The 19,533-nt window shown below is 36.6% G+C and overlaps 1 long non-coding RNA gene across 1 annotated transcript in view; it reads left to right on the plus strand.

Moving 5' to 3' along the window:
- Positions 1 to 8,088: 8,088 nt before the first annotated feature.
- The window catches only part of LOC138921034 (uncharacterized), a 264,373-nt gene continuing 252,928 nt past the window's right edge, over positions 8,089 to 19,533 (plus strand). The window contains exons 1-2 of the long non-coding RNA XR_011433197.1: positions 8,089 to 8,301; positions 18,104 to 18,138. This is a non-coding gene — a long non-coding RNA (uncharacterized lncRNA). The remainder of the gene's footprint in view (positions 8,302 to 18,103; positions 18,139 to 19,533) is intronic.

The raw sequence follows: 19,533 nt of genomic DNA on the forward strand, positions 1-19,533 counted from the left end.
GAAAATGAGGAAATCCATGTGAAGTTCTTGACACTGTATTTGGCACAATGAACAAGAAAAGAAGTGAGTTCCTTAAGGAGAAAGTTGCAAGCATTTTCCAATCACATCCTAGGCTAACAAGCTAGCAACATCAGACATAGGCAAATTTATGTCCCAAAAGGTTTGTGTGTTATCATGTGCTTTATTACATATTTGTGCATAATTTATAAATTTAATATACCAATATTTATAGTTTTTAAGGCTATATGTTACTATATGAGATACTCTATAATATAATCTATTATAATTGAACATTTGTTTCAAATGCTTTAATTTTATACGTTTAACAATAGAATCTTCATTGACAAAACATTATTTAAGATAGTCTGATGGGTAGACTTACTGAATAAAAGGCATTAATTTTTATAAGACTATTGATACAGAATGTCCAATTATCTATGTATGAATAGTCCTATTGCCTCATACCTTATCAGCATTCTGTGTACACATATGCACACACACATCACTTTACCAGTTATTATTTTATTTCCTTAAATTTGTTTTCATATTATTAAAATTGTTTTAAAATCTGTTTTCATATTATTTTGTCCAACTTACGTGACAAGTATCATCCATATTTTTAATTGAGAAAATTGTCAGGCAGAGTACAGTAACTTTTAAAAAAGTAAGATCTCTTTCTAGCCATATTTCTGTGTTTAGTTTTCAAAGCTCTGTGTTGACCTGAACTGCTTTCTTTGCTCTATTTTCTTTAGGTGACAACATCACCCCAAATTTTGCTTTTCATGCCATAGGCTTATCCTTTAAGGAGTAAACATATTTCAGAGGTTCAAGTTCGTGTCTTAGAACGGGGATGTCATAGCTTTAATTTCTCTCTACTGTTGACTTTTGGCCACGCACGGGCAAGGCACTTCTCAAAATGTTTGTTTGGTTCTTTACCTGAAAAATAGGTAAGTGCCTATTCAATAAATGGTTTATGCAGAAAGCCAGTGTTTGAAGTAATAACTTCTTATTGGAAAGGAGTTTAAAATATGAAGTAGAATAACAGTGTGCCATTTAAGCTTTCAGATTCCAGGACATTTCTACTCTCTCTGTGTTGAGATCATGATTCCTAGACTGAATTTCATATGTGCTGTGTCTGTGAGCTGATCCTGGCTATATAATAAGTAAAACTGTCTAAATAAACCCATGACTTCACCTGACCCAGGAAAAAGTTCTAGTCATTTAATCTTTTTATTTTCTTATTGGACTAGACCAAAGCATAATTGTCATAAATCTAGCTACGTGCTGGACAACTACAGAAGGCATAAAGCTATTTATTATTTTTGTGTTACACATCCAAAAGTGTCCAAACATATCCATGTGTTATTTCTATTTGCCTCATTTAAAAAACATATATAAGCTCCTGCGACCAAGGAAACTGATGCAGCCTTGATTGGCGACTTTCATTCAAGAGTTTACATTCTGTGAATGATCTATGTAGCACATGGGCAGGATGGGTTGCTCTATCTCAGTGTGAGCTTCAGTAATGAAATTTGAGTTGGGGAAATACATTTGGGCGCTTTCTGCAAACAGATGGTTATTGAAGCCATAAAAGCAAAAAGGGACGTCAAATTATACCCATTGAGATGAGCATAGAGATAGACTAGGCGATATTTTTGAGTGCAAATAAAAGAAAAAAGAGTCCATAAATGAGACAGAAAAGTAATAGATAGAGAAGAGGAAAGAAAAACAAGTATTCTCAGAGATGCCAAAAGGAGAGGAATTTCCCGCAAGGAGGTTAGTATTGACAAGAAGTCAATTAAGATGAGGAGGTAAAAGTATCCATTTGCTTTGGCAACAAGGAAGTTGTTATACTTTAAGTGTATCAATTTCACTGGGCCTTGTAGGCGGGGTCCCATTAAAGCTGGCTGAAGAGTGAATGGTCGATGCATTAGAGAGCAACTGTAGAAAGACAAAGTGTGGCTATGAGTTAGGCTCAGATCTATTTGAGCATCTATTTAGAGCTGTTTCAGTAGGATTATGTAGAGACAAAGGGGGGTCTTTTTAAACTTAAGAGAAATTTGAACATATTGATTGTGACATAAATGAGCAACAATGGGAGATGTTGAAAATTTAGTAGAGACGGGATGATCAGTCGGGTGAAGCCTCTAAGGGGGCAGAAGAGGGTAAGACACAGGTCTCAGTTGTGATAATTAGCTTTAGGCAGGAAGAGAGACACTACTTTCATTGTAATCCAATAAAGGGATTCTTCAATGTGGAAAATATCCAGGGAGTGTCTGTCTGGTGACTGCTTTTGTGTGGGTATTTGGACGGGAACAAAATTGTCTGCTGAATACAAGAGGAAAGGTCCATGAGGTTGAAGGTGGATGAAGAGAGATGTAGGTTTGAAATAGCTGTCCTAGGGGGAAAAAAATTGAATTTATTGTCCATAAATTCTACAAGTTTTTCTAGCAAAATCAAAGCCTGGCTATCGACATGGAGAAGCCACACTATTGTATTTTTTCAGGATTTTTCTTTTTCCATGTGAGGGTGCAGAAAGACCACGGGGAAATGGAGATTAGGATATGCACCAGAGATTAGCTGATGGAACAGTCCATAGACTCCAGTGTGAATAAGAAAGGAAGCTCAGCAATGAAGGAGCTGATGTGCAGAGAAAACTGGAGGGACTTACAAATGGAAATCTCACTAAGATTAAAAGACGAAAGAAACAAATAAGCAAATGCAAAAATAGCAGATGTAGAAGGAATGACTGAGTAGAAACTGAAAGCATCAGAGTCTATAGTTACATTTGCAGCAAAATCTGCTGTCTTCCATAATTATCTACGATGGAGACTCTTTTTTAGCCTTTTCTGATGACCCCTTAAGGAAATTTAAGTTTTCACACTGCTACCATAATTGTGTTTATAAAACGTAAATATAAAGCTAGAAGTCATCTTGTTACAAATTCCCTATAAATTATCAGCCTCCAGAAGGAAGACCCATCTCTTCAGAGTAGAAGCTTTATTAATCAGTATCCAATTAAGAAACTCACTAGATTAACCAATTGCCACTATTTCCTCCATAAACCTTTTGACTTATGCCCACAGCACTCAAATGCTTGTTGATAGCATACCATCTCTTGTCCATCAAATGAGTCACATGCATTCTAAGAATCAGTTGTTCCCGAACTTGTTTATTTCACTTTTCCCTGTTAGTTAATATTTTGTAATTTAAAGAAGCATTGAATAAACTGGTAAAGCATCAGCGCCAAAGAAAGCTGTTTTCTTGAATATTAAGTTAAAACTTGAAATCATATTTGATAAGCACACTGGTATGTTTTTGCACACATACACACACACACACACAAACTCTAATCAATGAAACTAAGTTGAAAGAAAATTTCTTGTTATTGGCCCTACAACTAAAGATTGACAAGTGGGTGAGCATTATATGTTTTAAGTTAAGTAAAATAGTTAAACGATGTGATTCTTTTTTAACGCTATTTCCTACTTTGTGTTTTGCATTGACTATCAGTATCATAGTGCTGATCTGTATGGGTCTTTACAATTTTACCCGCTTCTCTCTTGCACTCTCTCATTATCTCTCACACAACCCCCCACTCTATTCCACACCCAATACATACTGTCCACTCTTCTCCAAAGATGCCCCTGTGGCTCCACTTACATGGAACCAATTGATTTCAGATTATGCTGCTCCTTCATGTCTACATGTATTTGCACATTCTTTTCCCTTTGCATGCAGTTCTTCTCCTTTTCTCTGTCTGGAGATGGGGTTTGAATAGTGCTTCCCCTATGAAAAACACCATTATTACTTCAACCAGGGTTCATCTTTCATTCCAGTGTTTCTCAGCAGCTCCCAGTACATAACCTTGATGTGACCCTGGCATGTGCTTTGCAATGGTTATCATTGTTTTGAATCTACAATACCACTAGGCTTTTATTCCTAGACATCCAGGATTGTGTCATTTTCTTTAACATAACTCATCCTTTAATCCCTATAACAATTTCTGGTGTATAGTAGCCACTGATGTTTTGCATCACGAATGAAAAAAGTGTGACTGAAATACATGAATGACTTTCTCTACAAGATTATAAAACTCTTTAAGGAAGGGGATGGATTTCTACAACTTCATGTACCTAGTACCGAGACAAATGCTTTGTGTATAGGAGATTCTCAATCTTTTTCTTTGTTCAATATACAAATGAATGCTAAAAAGAACCAGTCACACTTTTCTACACGTTGGCTTTTCCCTAGGTTGCCAGGGCTCTCACACTGTTCCTGTTTCTGAGGACCCCACATGATGTGAGTTCCTTGTGTTGTTGTTAATAGCTTAATTTCCACCTATATTTAGATGACTCTCACATTTCTATCATCTACAATTTTCCTGAGCTCTAGAGCCAAGCATCTAACTCAAATTCTTTGCATCTCAAAACAAACTTACAATCTTCCCGACTAAATCTGGTTCTCCTCTAGTATTTTTTCCTAGTACATGAAAACTCCATCATTGAGTCACATTTTCTAGATGTGACACATTTTTTTCTAAATCTTCCATATCCGTTATATCACAAGAATCTATTGACTTAAAATGTCTAAGTAATTCTCAATGCCATCCCTTTTCTCCTTTTCTACCTCAATATGATTTAACGAGATTATTATTATTTCTAATTTGGAGTACTGCGGCACCTTGCTAAGGAGTACCCTTATCCTCTCTGCTCCCACTCCCTCATTCACACACACACAAGTCAAGACATTACACAGTGTGCAGCTCTATCTTTAGAAACTCATATTCCCAGCTGCACATGCTTCCATGAATTCCTCTTTACTCCTCTCCTGAACTCTGCTTCTAGACAAGGGTTTTTAATGATCTGAAAATACTACTGTGGTAATTTTTCAAGAGAATGTGGCATTTGAACTGAAAGGAAGCACCCTGATTTGAGAACTTTAAGATCCTTGGAAGCAGTTTCTCATACTTGTTTAGAGCACAATTTGAAGAGAGACCTCAATCCACCATTTACCAACTATGTTATCTTGAAATCAATTTCTAGCCTGTAAAAGGAGAGAGAATTTCCACGTAAGTTTTTGGAATTTTACTAAAATAACTAATAAGTGAAGTTGGCTAAAGTAGTCAATGACTCCTAGTGACTGTTTCATGGGTGAAAGGTAGGGAGAAGGTGTGTGTATTTGGAAAAATAGGTCTTGTAGCACTTTTTGACCACATTTATGAAAAAAACCATAATTTTTCTAATATCTCGTCTTTTGAGATTAGTTTTGAAGAAACTGGTAAGTAGAGTAAGTGGATTCTAATTGAAGGAAATATTAGAGAATAGTAAAATTGCTCTAAAAGTTAAGGGGAAAAAAATATCACTGTCCTCTTTTCCTCCAGAGCTTTTTTACCTCTGTGGTCACAAGAGAACTCAGACTGTCCTGAAATCATGCATTACTGGACTGACAAAGACCTTGGTTGGAAGACAATTACATACCCTCTCAGGAGTCCATCACTGAGTGATAATGAGGTGTGAACACATTCCTCAGAAACCACAGACATGCCAAAAGGGCAATTTAACACCTCTTCAAAAGATAGATGAGATATGAATTATTCATAAGGAGCTCCGGCCAGACGTCCTGTGCACCAGCCTAGTTCAGAACATTGACTGGAGAGATGTGAACTCTCCTTCATGGAATTTGTGTATCTTCTCCCCAGGTAAAGGTCACAGTCTTTAATCTATTTAGTACTTCTATAGCGGAGGTGCTGAGAGAAATCTCTCCCCTTCTCTCTCAATTTCACTATTTCCTTTACCATTTCATCCAGGTAGTCTGCGTGTGCGTGTGCGTGTGTGTGTGTGTGTGTGTGTGTGTGTGTGTGTGTACATCCAGGTGAACTTCATCTATATATGTCTTGCATTAGATCCCAAAGATTAGTAAAAATATTTTTGTTTTGTCTTTCTTTCTTCCTGTCTGCCTACCGCATGCTCTTCAGTCATGACATCTATGTATAAAATGATGTTACTGAATTAAACCGCAGCTATTCATTTCCACTGAACTTACCGCGTTATGTCAGAATTCAACCACAGGGACACAGGATAGGCAGCAATGGTTGTGAGGCAATTGATTATTCCAACATCTCTAAGAATGGGAAATATTTTCATTGTATTGAGCCACTTGATGAGTGAGGACTCATGGTCCTGATCTACCTGCTCTAAACCAATGTCTGTCAATCAATGTCATGGAACCGCCACGGTGCCATGCAAATTAAGTTCCAGGAGTAGATTTGCAAGTAAAGATTGGTTTTTAGATGATTATGTGAAAAAATTCATTTCCTTCATTGAGAACTTAGTGAAAAGTCATTATTTTTGAGTTAAATTCTATTCTCTTATCTCCCTGTATCATACACACATCCAGTAATTTTTCCCTTCTGAAATTTGTAAGTAGATTAGAATAGATATTGGAAATATATTAATACCACTAGGATGGACATTCTGGACCTTTCTCTTACTGAGAGCTGATTATTATGAGGAATTCTGAAATACACATTGAACAGAACAGTTTGTCTTTAACAATACGTAAAATTGAAGCTGTACTTTTCTCTTTTAAGACTATTTTTAATGCTGTTACCTCATGCCAAATTCATTTTCAAAAAAACTCTTAAATTTAAACTTTCATTAGTAGAGTGAATAGAAAATAGATGCAGAGAGAAGGTATGCAAAGAATAGCTTAGTGACATAATGAAGGAGCACTTCCCTGAGAATGTAGCACCTGTTGGTGTGTCTAGATCTGCTTTTGACTAAAGATGGTCTTTCTATGAGCATCTGTTTCCACTAACCAAAACTCCATAATTGCTTTTGTTTCTTTCATATTTAATTTTTTGCATATTCTCTTAATTATGTTAGTGTTCTTATTAAAAACCATTAATTTTAAGGAATACTATCATTTGAATAAGGGGGGAGGGAAAATAAAACATTATCAATTAAATATACATATCAATTGCATGACACCCCAGATTTTTGAAAAAGAACTCTTTAGTGAGAAAATATGTTTCTTAGAATTTAGGATATAGTGATATTATGCCAGAGTTATGACTACTTTACTGATTTTCAATTTTACAAAGAATAAATTATTGTGATAATTTTTCAATTGTAGTCTTTAATTTTGAAATTATTCTAAAGATATCTCACTTTTTTAGCTTTCCTCAGCTTTTTAAAATTTATATTCTTATATGAACTCCTTAGTAAAGTACTTTGCACTAATTTTTATTTAATTATGAAAGCAGCTAAGGATAAATGCTTGTTTCTCAGTGAAATATTTCCTGTACTTTAGGAGCTATGTTATGAAGTGTCCCTATTTTTATTTTAGATAAATTTGTTCATGCATTTATTTTAAAAAAATGGTGTCCATCTTGCACATGGAAGGGACTACACTAGGTGCTTAATAAAGTGAGGAGGAAAAAAAGATGACACTGACATTCTAGTAGGGTGTATGGCTACGAAGCAAATTGTAACACAAAAATGTAAAAGTAAAATGTGTCGAGAATAAATAGGGGCCACTCCGTGGCCCAGTGGTTAAGTTTGTGTGCTCCACTCAGAGGCCCAGGGTTCGGATCTGGGGGGTGGACATGGCACTGCTCATTAGGCCATGTTGAGGTGGCATCCCACATGCCACAACCAGAAGGACCCACAACTAAAACATACTACTATGTACTGGGGTGATTTGGGGAGAAGAAAAAAAAATGCAGGGGGAAAAAAAAGAAAAGAAGATGGGCAACAATTAGCTCAGGTGCCAATCTTCAAAAAAAAAAGAGAGAAGAAATACAGGGTTCTTGGGACCATTATGTATTAAAATATACCCACAGGATTTTAATTTAAAGAGGTGACTGAAAGTCAACATGGAAAAACTAAAGCCTTCGAAAAAGAATTGATGATTTACATTTCTTGCAAGTCGGGGGCCACTCAGAGCCACGTGACAAAGCGCCATGCTCAGCCAGGGGCAGGAGAAACAGTGGGAAAGCACGGCCCGGAACTTTTTTTTTTGTGAGGAAGACCATGCCTGCGCTAACATCTGCTGCCAATCTTCCTCTTTTTGCTGAGGAAGACTGACTCTGTGCTAACCTCCTCGCCCATTTTCCTCCATTTTATACGTGGGAGGCTTGCCACAGCACAGCTTGCTAACCCGGGCATCTGCACCTGGGATCCGCGGGCAGTGAATCCCCGCCCGCGGAAGGGGAACGTGCGGACTTAACCCCAGCGCCATGGGACCGGCCCCTCTGCCCAGAACTTTCGTTGTGTTTTCCTGGGGCTGGCTGGACAGGTAGGTGGAAGAGCCCGGGACTGACTAGTGTGAGTAATGTCAGCGGACTTTGGACTGCAGGGTGGTCTCTAGGTGTCTGTTGCCTGGCCCTGGGTTCATTTAGGGCAGAGAAAATAGTGGCCTGGTGTTTGAGAGTTACCCGTAACAGGAGGTTGAGCGTCTGGACTCAGGCTTGGCTGTTTGGCATATGAAAGCTGTTTTCCTGTTCTCAGGAGTTCTTCATTATCCCCAGGAATGAGCTTGCCCTGGGAAGATCAGCCTGTCTCCAGCCATCGAGGCCTCTGAAGAGGTCAAAACATCATGAAATCTTTTTAAAACCAAGATTAATATACATTAATGGCTGGAGTTGAACTTAGGAGTGGTTATGAGGGGAAGGGTTTTCTGAGCGTTATTTGGGGCTGAAGTTTAAATGATAAATATAAATATATTTTACTAGGTGAAGGTAGACATAAAAAACATTTTAGTTCAGAGGATGGCAAACTATGTGGTTGTTTTGTTGCGATTTGCTATATAAACTTTATAAAGTTAAGTAAACTTCCTATCTTTGAGAGTTTAATCATAAAAATGTTGAATTTTTTCAGATGCTTTCTCTGTGTCTGTTGAGATAATCATGTAATTTATTAATTCATTGATATTTTCAGTTTAATTGACAGATTTCCTGATATTAAACTACTCTTGCGTTTCTTGAGTATACTTAACCATTTATTTCATCATGCATACATTCAAATGGATGACAATTTTCCACCCATTGTCAGATGAAAATATTCCAAGACAGTATTAGCAATTTTAATTAAAGTTCAGAGTGAAGTTGAGCTATGATTTTCCATCTGTCTTATTTTAAAAATTAATGTGATACTACCCGAGATAAAAAGAAATAGGGTGAAGTACACAACGGTTAAATTTTTTGTAATAAATTATATTTTACAGGGGTTAATTTTTCTTCATAAATTTGAAAGCAGTAATGCTTAAGACATTGTGTTTGAGTGTGTCTGTGTAAAGGAAGATCTTCAGCATTTTCATTGCTTTTTAGATATGTGTCTATTAATACATATCAAAATATATTGATGTATATTCTATTATTTTGGACTTGTCCACTTTTTGTATTTCTTAAATTTTACCATTTTATATTTTATTTATTTCTGTGTTCCCTGATTTTTCTAGAATAGTCTTTCCAGATGTTTTCTCTCATTAACCCACTTTTGTAAATCTTCTCTTTTTTTAACCCTGTCTGTGGTGCTATCACTTTGATCATAAGGATGTCCTCTAGTTCATTGCTTTTTTCTTCCATCTTTATTATATCTTTGCTTCCTTCTTTGGGTTGATTATATAGTTCTTAATCTAATTTTTGTGTTTATGGTTTGCATGTTTTCCATTCAATTTTTCTGACAAATGTATTTAGTTATAAATTTCCTTTTAAATGCTGTTTTCATACCACATTTTCTGTGCACTTTTACTGTATCCCAGTTTTAAGTGTTTCATGAGTGCTTTTATGATTTTTTCGTTAATTCAAGTGTTAGAAAGTAGCATACAATTGCTTCCTAGCCATATGCTTTTGAAAGCTCTGCTTTATTACTGATTTCAGTAGTGAGAGAACATATTCTGTGGGATGATTCTTTAGAATTAGGGACTTTCTTTGCTGCCCTGTACATTACTATATTTGTCAATTTCTATGTACACCCAAAAATAAAATTATTCACTATTTATTAGATTTAGAATTCTGTGAATATATATGTATATATACATGCGTAAATACATACATATATTGTGCATATGTGTGTAAAATATGCCATTTTCATTTTATCTTTCAAATTTTTATATGATTTAAAAAATCTGGTTGATTTATCAATTACCTAGAGAATACTTTAAAAACTTTAAACTATCCTTGGCAACTACTCTGTGATTCCATGTCCTCAAAACCAAAGGCCTCTCCCGAGCAGGGCTTTGTCACACTTCCTGTTTTCTGGTGGAGCCATGGCCCTCACGATAAGCTCTGTGGCCACACTGAGAGGAGAAGGAGGCAGCCAGCTGCCCATGCTTGTTTGTCACGTTTTTAGGAAACAAAAGCTAATATTCAAGTGACATTTAAAAAAAAATCTTTCAGGTTTCTTTTTCTTTCTTGATTTCAATATTACTGCCCACCATTTTATAAACAACTAACATTTTGATATCCTAGTTTTCTTTTAGATGAACTGAAGAGTCTCTTTAAAGACTATCTTTACATGAATAACATGTGAGTAGGTTTTCTGCGTGCTAGCCTATCAAACAGGTTATCTGCATCACCTGAAAACAAGACCAACCCTTACACACACACAGTGAATTAGAACCTCCTTTCATTTGGCCTCCATCACATCAAACATGCACTTCTGCAAGACCTGTTCCTTGTTTTCGTTAATTATTGTTACAGGGAAATTTGAAACCATCTGATTTTGTGTCATTTGTGGATAGCATTTTGGCTTTTGACTTCATATTTTAGAGACACTTCTCTTTTATTTTAAGTCAAATATTAGGGTGTATGATTTATTCAGTTTTTTCCCCTGATTACTGTCCCTTAAGTGATTTGAAATCATGCCAGAACAGGCTTTTTCTTTAGAATAATAAGGTTGAGTTGTCCGTGGTCTTGATGACAGTCTGTGCTGTTGCTTGGAATCCTTAGATCTGCAACTAGCAGATGCCTTGATGTGCATCATTATTTGGCAAGTTTCTCCTCCTGGCCTTGCTGTCAACGTTCCCATTTTGAGGCTTTGCTTAATTGCTCTGAGAATTTCTGTTGTTGTGAAGTCTTTTTCTTGCCTCGATCATCTTCAGTTGTATTTTGAGACTTCCACCATTGCAGTGCATTTACACACGTGGGAGAAACAGTCACGAAGATGTTTTACACAATTCAAGAACCAGCAGACCTACATAGGATGGTGATCGCTGAGCTTTCTGGTTAGTAAGGAATCTGAATGTCAACAGTAGGGAGCACGTACCATTGAAGGAGATGTCTTGTGTTCGTCTTGTTTTTGCTAAGCATGGCTTCTCTTTCATGAGTTAAAGCTGCAGATTTATATTTTTTCTGCTTAGTTTCTATAACTTAAAGAGAAAATATTCCTCACATGGCCTTTTAATAGTTTGTCAATATTTGTGTTCAGCCTATTTCTATTCTATTCTGAATTATACATACATTTTAATGGGTAGTGGGGAGGCAGTGGCATTTTTGACCCTGAGATATGAGAATGTTAATTGAAATCATAAAATTTTATATACCGCTTGAGAGAAAATAATTCCAAATTTTACATCTCTCTTGAAAACAGGTGTTTTTGGATAAATTTATTTAGAGCAGTGTTTCCAAAAGTAACAGAATGCCTTGAAGATCAGCCACCATTTTGAATCCTAGTTTTAAAGGTAGAACATCGTCAAAGCCAGAGCAAATTAGAGAACAACTTAATGTTAGACTCGCTGGGGTGGTGTGGAAACTGAAGTATGCCTGTTCCAAACAAGCAGTCCCTGGCATTTGTGGAGGCAACTCCTCTTAAGATATCTTGTCAATAATAATGGCAAAGCCCTCGTTGTCCTGGTCTTTGAAAGATGTAAGACACAGCTAGCACACTTAGAACTTTTTATCCCATGCCACTCATCCTCTCTCACTTTCCTCTCAGGTCCCCAGGTTTTCATCTTCAAAGTAATGTTGTGTTCTAAAGTATATGATAAAGAAAATATTGAAGACACGGTATTCGAAAACTGAAGTTGGGGCATGAGTAATTGCAGGAAATCTCAGTGATGGGTCAGTTTCCTTTGCATAAAATAGGAGTTCTGCTCTAACCATCACATTCTAGTACTGATGTATTTTCACCAGAAGGAAGCAAACGATATATTTTCACTTCACTGCTGCCAATTATTCTCTTTCAGCAGATATTCTAACTCCACAGAAAGATCCAGTTTATAATGCAAATGTGATAATATCAAGAAGTTCACAACGGGCGGCAAAGCCCTGTATTTCAATATTCAAGGCAAGGATGCCCATACACTGGGAGGAGGAACACATCTGATTCCAGAGTCAATTTTAGTAAGTGTTCAAAAAACCCAGGACCAGACAACTGGGAACCAACTGCAGTTCCATTAGGAAACCCCGGAGAAACTTTGTGGGTCTGAATTTATGCTGTTTGAGGACTCACTGCCGCTTATCCAAAGCATTTTGGATACAAACCAAATTGAGAAGATAGTGAGGAAGAAGACAGAGTGACGTCTGGCATTTTACCATCTGGAAAAGTACACACTGATGCCTTTAGTCAATCTTTAAAAGGGAATCAATTTAGAATCTTCTTTTTATTTTTCACTTGAGTAACACTTCACAAAAGCTTTACTTAAAATCAAAATCTCTGTAGAGATTAAGTTTGGCAAATATATAACTTTTGGAAACACAGATGCACTATTGTTTTTCATTGTGACTCCAATACACTCAGAACTGATTATTCTAAATAAAATCAACTAATAAGAAGTGAATGAATATTTATGTAGGTTCCTGGGAGTAACACAGTGCATAGCAAGGAAAGAAATGAGAGGAATAGGTGTTTTTATTATTTTTTAAAATTTTATTTTATTTTTATTTATTTTTATTTTTTTAAAGATTGGCACCTGAGCTAACAACTCTTGTCAATCTTTTTTGTTTTCTCTACTTTATCTCCCCAAACCCCCCCCCCCCCCGGTACACAGCTGTATATCTTAGTTGCAGGTCCTTCTAGCTGTGGCATGTGAGACGCTCCCTCAACGAGGCCGGATGAGCGGTGCCATGTCCACACCCAGGATCCAAACTGGCGAAACCCTGGGCTGCTGCACCGGAGTGCACAAACTTAACCACTCGGCCATGGCCATGGGGCCGGCCCCTAAAATATTATTTTATTTCAGATGCTACCAGAAAAATCTTAATATTATTCTATTATTTAGGGCTATTTTTTTTTAAATGGCATTGGCAAGACTGTAATTAGATTGAAAATGTGAAATATATCTCATGGCTACCAGGAGGCATAGGAATTAAGATTGCTTTATGTGTATATGCATTTGAAGAAAACTTTCCTGTGGAGTTCTGCCAGGGAATTGAGAGTATCTTTGAGCCAATTTAGTATTGCCTCTCCATTTTGCTGTTGTTTCTCTCCAGCACTTTTTATGCTCCTACCCACCATTTTAGTCCCTACTTAAGAGCTGTAACAAATCACGTGACCTTTATTTTATAAATGAGTCTACGGTAGCAAAGAGGAAATTTGAACAGCTCATCTGTAACATCATTTCTAATTTTAAGATTCTATGAATCTAGTCTATTTCTCAATTTTAAAAGAAAACATGTATTTATGTGTTCACATATCTTTTTAATACAGATTTTAAAAGTTTGATATATAACATTACTCATGAACAGATATCATGCTCATAAAATATGAATAAAATGACAACTATATTGAAAAGAGCAAGTATTCTGTTTCCACCAAAGGCCCTGGTATTACATTATATTCAGTGGCCATTAGCGATCTTCTGTGGATGAATGGCTGAGCGAAGGTTCCTGACAAATGTCTTCTATGAGTGGAAGTGGAAAATGAAGTGAAAAGTAGAACTGACACTGATGAGCAATCAAGAGCTGTGTCCTTAAAGCAGATACATCTCTAAGTAGCTTTTTGAGGTCATTATTCTGGGACTTGATTTCTTCCCCTGTCAAATGAAGGAGTTGAATTAGATGGTTTCTGAGGTCTATTCTCACTTTGTATTTGTGAGATTCTATTTAATATTCACTGATGCCAAAGTTATTCAACTACAGAGAATGAACAGCTACTTACTAACGTCCTCAAAGTTTGACTTCTAGAACTAAGTGCAGTAGAAATTTCCTTTAACCTTGACATAAGTTAGAGAGAACAAATGAAATGGAAAACATTAGCTTAAATGCCAAAGTCAGATTAAAATAAAGTGAAAACCTGGGTTTCACTCTATTAGATGTATTAGCTTGACTTTCCTTCTTGACTACATTCGTAATAATGCTATTTATGGTTAGTAATAGGAAGTCAACTTAAAATAGCCTTAGTTCTGCTAAAGTGTCGGATTCTCTTTAAAGTCTGAAGAGCTCAGGTAGAGAGGAATGAGGAAAGCAACAGTTATTTCTAAAAAGAAAAGCTCATATTCAAAATGTGCATTTATGTAAGGAGACTGTAACTCTGAACAAGAGACTAAGTGTGACTACCACCAAAGTACTTACTATATGCAATGCAGTAGAAGACAGTAACCCGAGTCTCACAAAATGTACAGCAAATTCAAGATTGTGTTAATGCCATGAGTGTAAGTCTTGCAAGCCAAGGCTGGTGGTCATGACTCCAGATAGGAAACTGTTACAATAGTCCATGATAGTAAAAAATGCTGCACACTCAACCAAGATTTTGACGATAAAGGCAGTAAGAGCTAACACTTATTGAGTGTTGGTTGTGTGCTAGGCACTTTCTGTGTACTATGCGGGTATTAGTTAGTTTAATTCTTACAGAACTCTGTGATTTGTGATTATAACCCCGCAAGTAAAATGAGGCTACTGTGTTCGACTCCAGATCTCACACCATTAACTATTATTTATTCTGCCTCTTCAAGTACAGAAGGTCAAGAAGGGACAGATTTGACGAATGATCAGTTGCTGAGAACTAAAAGCCTTGTAGGTCACAAGTGATGTAACATGTCATGCAGAGCCACACTGAGCAAGGTGTGAAGTGTCTCTTTTTGAAAATCTTCTTATCAGTAACTATATACACACAAACATATACATCTATATGTGTTATACTTCATCAATCTCAATGTGATTTCTCAAGCAACCCACTGATATTTCAAAATTTCTGTGTAGTGTTTAATGCTGTGTATCAGAAATTGGATGTCTGAGAAATAAGTTCAATCATCTGAATTCATAGAATTTCAGACCCTCTTTTCCAGTCACAAACCCATGCTTTGCCCATAGCATTACAGATTAATGAGGATTCGGGGAGAAGGAGAGTGAGATTAGCACCAGGCTCTGTTGACTTATTTATTTTGCAAATAACAATGCATCAGAGAGATTTTCCTGATTTTTTTTTTTTTTTTGTACTATCATAGATCCCAGCCATGTAAATGCTGGTGTGACTTAGGGTATCATACTGATGGCTCAATTGATATTCATGAACTTTGATTGTTTTAGCTGATCATTGGAATTCAGAGATGGACTTTTGTGTACCATCCTGAAGTGCCCTGGAAATATGGACAATATAACTTATTGTACAACTATTGTGAAAATAGATTTATTTCTCCTACTATTGAAAGTGGATCATGCTCCCCTGAGTTCTTCATGCAAATAGGGAATTCAGAATTAGAAGTTTGATTGATTCTCTTTGTTTGCTTCTAGAAAGAATAAGACCGAACAGAATCAATCAATCCATTAGACTTCAGTAATTGGCTCAAAATGTCCTGTCATGTACTTAGGTGGGAAAAAAATCTGAGGAAAAAGAACAACAACAAAGAAATCTAGAAATGCATTAAAATTGTTTTATGTATGAGAAAGAACAATTTGAGTCAGTTATCGTGGATAAGCATGCTTTCAGCACTTAAAACAAATTCAGAAGTACTGGTCTAGCTAAATAATTTAAGCAGACTTATTTTTGATGTAGTCTTTTCTAATAGTGCAACAATAGGGCATCTCTTTGCATCTATACTAGTTAGTTAAAAACAAAACTTGAAACCTCGGTCCTTCAGGTCTTTTGATTTTTCTCTTTAATGAATATAGTGCCCCAAGTCTCTTGGGACCTCAGCTGAGTTCACTAGATTTGAGAAATGAAGAACAAATATTCAAATCTGAAAGGTGTGCAGGGGACAAAGTGAGGGTGGGCACTGACAAATAGAAATGACAAGCAATAGGATATACTGGAGTATTTGAGGAAGCCATTTGGTGTAAATCTAATTCAGCCTGACTTTGTTTTTCCAAAAGGGCCAGACCTGGCCGTTGAGCATGCATTGTGTATCTGCTTAAGCATTTGCTATGTCCCAAAGACAAAAACAAAGGGCCTTAATACCAAGGTGCAACTTCTCCCACATGGGCATTTTCTTAAGGATAAGCTTCTCTCTCTAGGCTAGGAACTGATTGCTGTGCTCACCTGTGACCACCCAGCTTGAGTGGTCACCTACTACCTGCCGTGTCCATCAATCGCTTTGTCAACAGAGCAGTCTCCTGACTATTGTAAAAGGGACATTTCAGTCATATGTGAAACATCCTCTTGAGCATATATAACCACTCTGTACCGCCCCACTTCTTTAGTGACCTTCCTTCCTTGGAGAAGGAAGGCCCCAGGCTATGGTCCTCACATTTTGGCTTAGAATAAACTCACCCAAATTTTCATTTGTAGATTGGTTATGGATTATTTGTGTTGACAGCACTAATGACATCTCAGGTAGGTTTTGTTAGCACACAGACTTAGGCAAGACAGGGCCACATAGGTGCTGGTGGAGCCTGGAAAGGGTGGGTTCCAGAAACTAATCTTTAGATTTAAGGATGATTTTTGACAGTTTAGTGTGACACAAATGTTCAGCAATTTTATCCAGTGTTTGTTAAGCAAGTGAAGGCAGCTTTGAAGGGAGGCATCAGTGGGTAGTTGAAGTAGAATAGCCGTCAGGGAAAGCCAGATAGGGGCAATATTGTAAAATCCATATGAAGTGTAAATAGGGCTTGGCGATTTGAAGTGGAGAAAAGCATGTTTTGTGTTTTTCCATCTCATTAGTTTTTCACCTGCATTTAACTGACTACCTTGGTTTGCTGTTCACACTTTTGGTAGGAGTGGTTGTGTGTGTGAGGGGGAAAGGGCGATTTTGGTTCCATTTATGTTAGTCTCTGCCTAAATCACCTCATACAGTTTACATTATTGGCCCGGGTATTTATATTTATATTTACCTGCTTTGCTAAAGTGGAGAGAATGTGAGCCGTAATGGGGAGGTTGGATTCATGACACCCAAGAACCTGAGTCCCTAGCAGCGCTAAACCCTTTCTTTACATTGAATGCTTGTCCCATGAGGAATGTAGAGTTAAAACTCATATTTTATTATCCACATGCAGAGCACTAATACAGCAAAGAAATATCCTGTCCTTACATTCAATATCAAGAGGACATTGAATCCTTTCATATTCGTTCAAACATCTTTATTTTGGTACATTGACTATATTGGAAAAATTAGAAGTAGAATATATATAACTAGTTTTTCTATATCTTATTCTTCACTTGTCCAAATCACTTATATTTCTGAAGGATTATAGTGATGGGAGTCAGAGTCTTACTATGGATTTAAGATATACGCCTTTTAGAATTTTCTTTTAAAAAAGCCTGTCTGTCACGTAGCTGTAAGCATAATGCTTTCCATATAGTAGATGATCAACAAACTTATGGTGAATGAAGGAAGGATCAAATGAATGAGTAAACGCTAGATAAAACCTTGGTTTTTAAAAATATGTAACTGGAACAAGTAGGAATGAGAATGTTACAAGAATTCCTCTTAGCAAGCCATTTGCAAAATTCTGTTCATGGTGGTTACTTAAATATTTTGCAGCATTAATTTTTTCAACTTTTTAAGAGATGCTGCAACTCAGCATTCCAGTGTTTTTGACAAGACGTGTTCCTTAGCTTCTCCCCACTCACCCATGTGTTGCAATACAACTCAGAGAACCTTACCTAATAGTGTAATAGGAGGTGGATGGAGGTGATGGACAGGAATAGGAAAACTCACAATGGCCGAGTGAATTTTAGCCTTATTCTCTCTTCTGATTGTTCTCTCTCTTTCTCTTCTCTTTCAGAAATTTAGAGATCCATTGGCTGCTTCTACATGTGGGTAAGCAGAAGGTTTATTTTCTATTCTCTGTTGGTTTCCAAGCATCAGTACTCACCAATGTCACCAGCTCTTACTAATATCCAACATTTTCCATGGGCCATTGATCAATCGACACTGGAATTCAGAAAGACTAATATTATTGCATCCTCCAGAATAGAGTTTTGTGGAATTCATAATTGTCCAATTAAATGATAGCCAAATTTTCAAATATTTCATAAAAGTGAATGTTCAGTTGTAGTTTCAAATGCTAGGTATGTGCCAAGCAGGCTTATGATCCAAGTGATTATAAATGTTTCATATTTTAGCTTATTATTAGTTCCCATTATATTGATATAGGGAGCTGACTCCTCCAGGTGCATAAATGGATGCTTTTAGACCTTTAGGTGGACATGTTTTATAGGACAATAACGTAAGACTGGAGTTCAGAAGTGAATTCAAGATTAAAGACATAAATATGTGAATATTTAGGGGTACCTAGGACTGTGTTCACCTTGTAAGTGAGTAAAAGTAGAAAAGAAAAGAAGACCCAGGAATGAGCCTTGGGCACGCCAATATTAAAGGGTTGTTAAAGAGTTTCAATAGTAGGCTGCAAAGGAATACACAATAGGAATGGAAGAAAATCATATACTGTATTGAATGGAGTATTGTATTCTATAGGCTAAAGAGAAAGTCACTCAAATAAGAGGGAGAAATTAACTGTGTGAAGGATGCTGAGGGGATTGCCAAGAAGAGGTCTGAGAATTGTCCATAGCTTTGGCAATGTGGAGATGGTTGATGATTTGAGCAGGAGGATGTGGGGGATGAAAGCCTAATAAGTGTAAATTCAAGAGAGGAAAACAGGTGGGGATAAGTAGAAGTTGAGACCATGGAAATAGACCATGAGAGCAAAGAAATGGAGTGATGAGTGAAGGAATAGGTAAAGTCAAAATACAGGTTTTACAATTAAATTACGTGTTTTTTAAGATGTGGTATATTATTTTGCGTTGGTTTTCTGATGGCAGTGACCTACTAAAGAGGGGGATAATGATGCAAGAGATAAGAATAGAAAATTGCTGAAGTAAATTACTTAAGTACGCAAGGGGGAATCTGATCCAGTATGTAAATAGAGATATTAATATTAGATACAACTTACAGAGTAATCTCTCTGACATTGGGGGGTTGCCATGCTTTACATAAGTGAATTTCGCCAAGAAGCAAAGTCTGCTTCTGATATTTACAGCGATTATTAATACGCAGGATTTTGTAGACAAATCCTCTAAAAGTGATTATGTATCCTAGCAATGAGTTTATTTTTGCTCTTAAATGGTTCAGGATCCCTAAAATGAATTTAATATACCACACATCATGCAGGTAGTTGACTGATGAACTATTTTTCTCTTCAGGTTCTCTTTATAA

The sequence above is a fragment of the Equus caballus genome, chromosome 27 (genome assembly GCF_041296265.1).
Source record: "Equus caballus isolate H_3958 breed thoroughbred chromosome 27, TB-T2T, whole genome shotgun sequence".
Classification (NCBI taxonomy): Eukaryota; Metazoa; Chordata; class Mammalia; order Perissodactyla; family Equidae; genus Equus; species Equus caballus.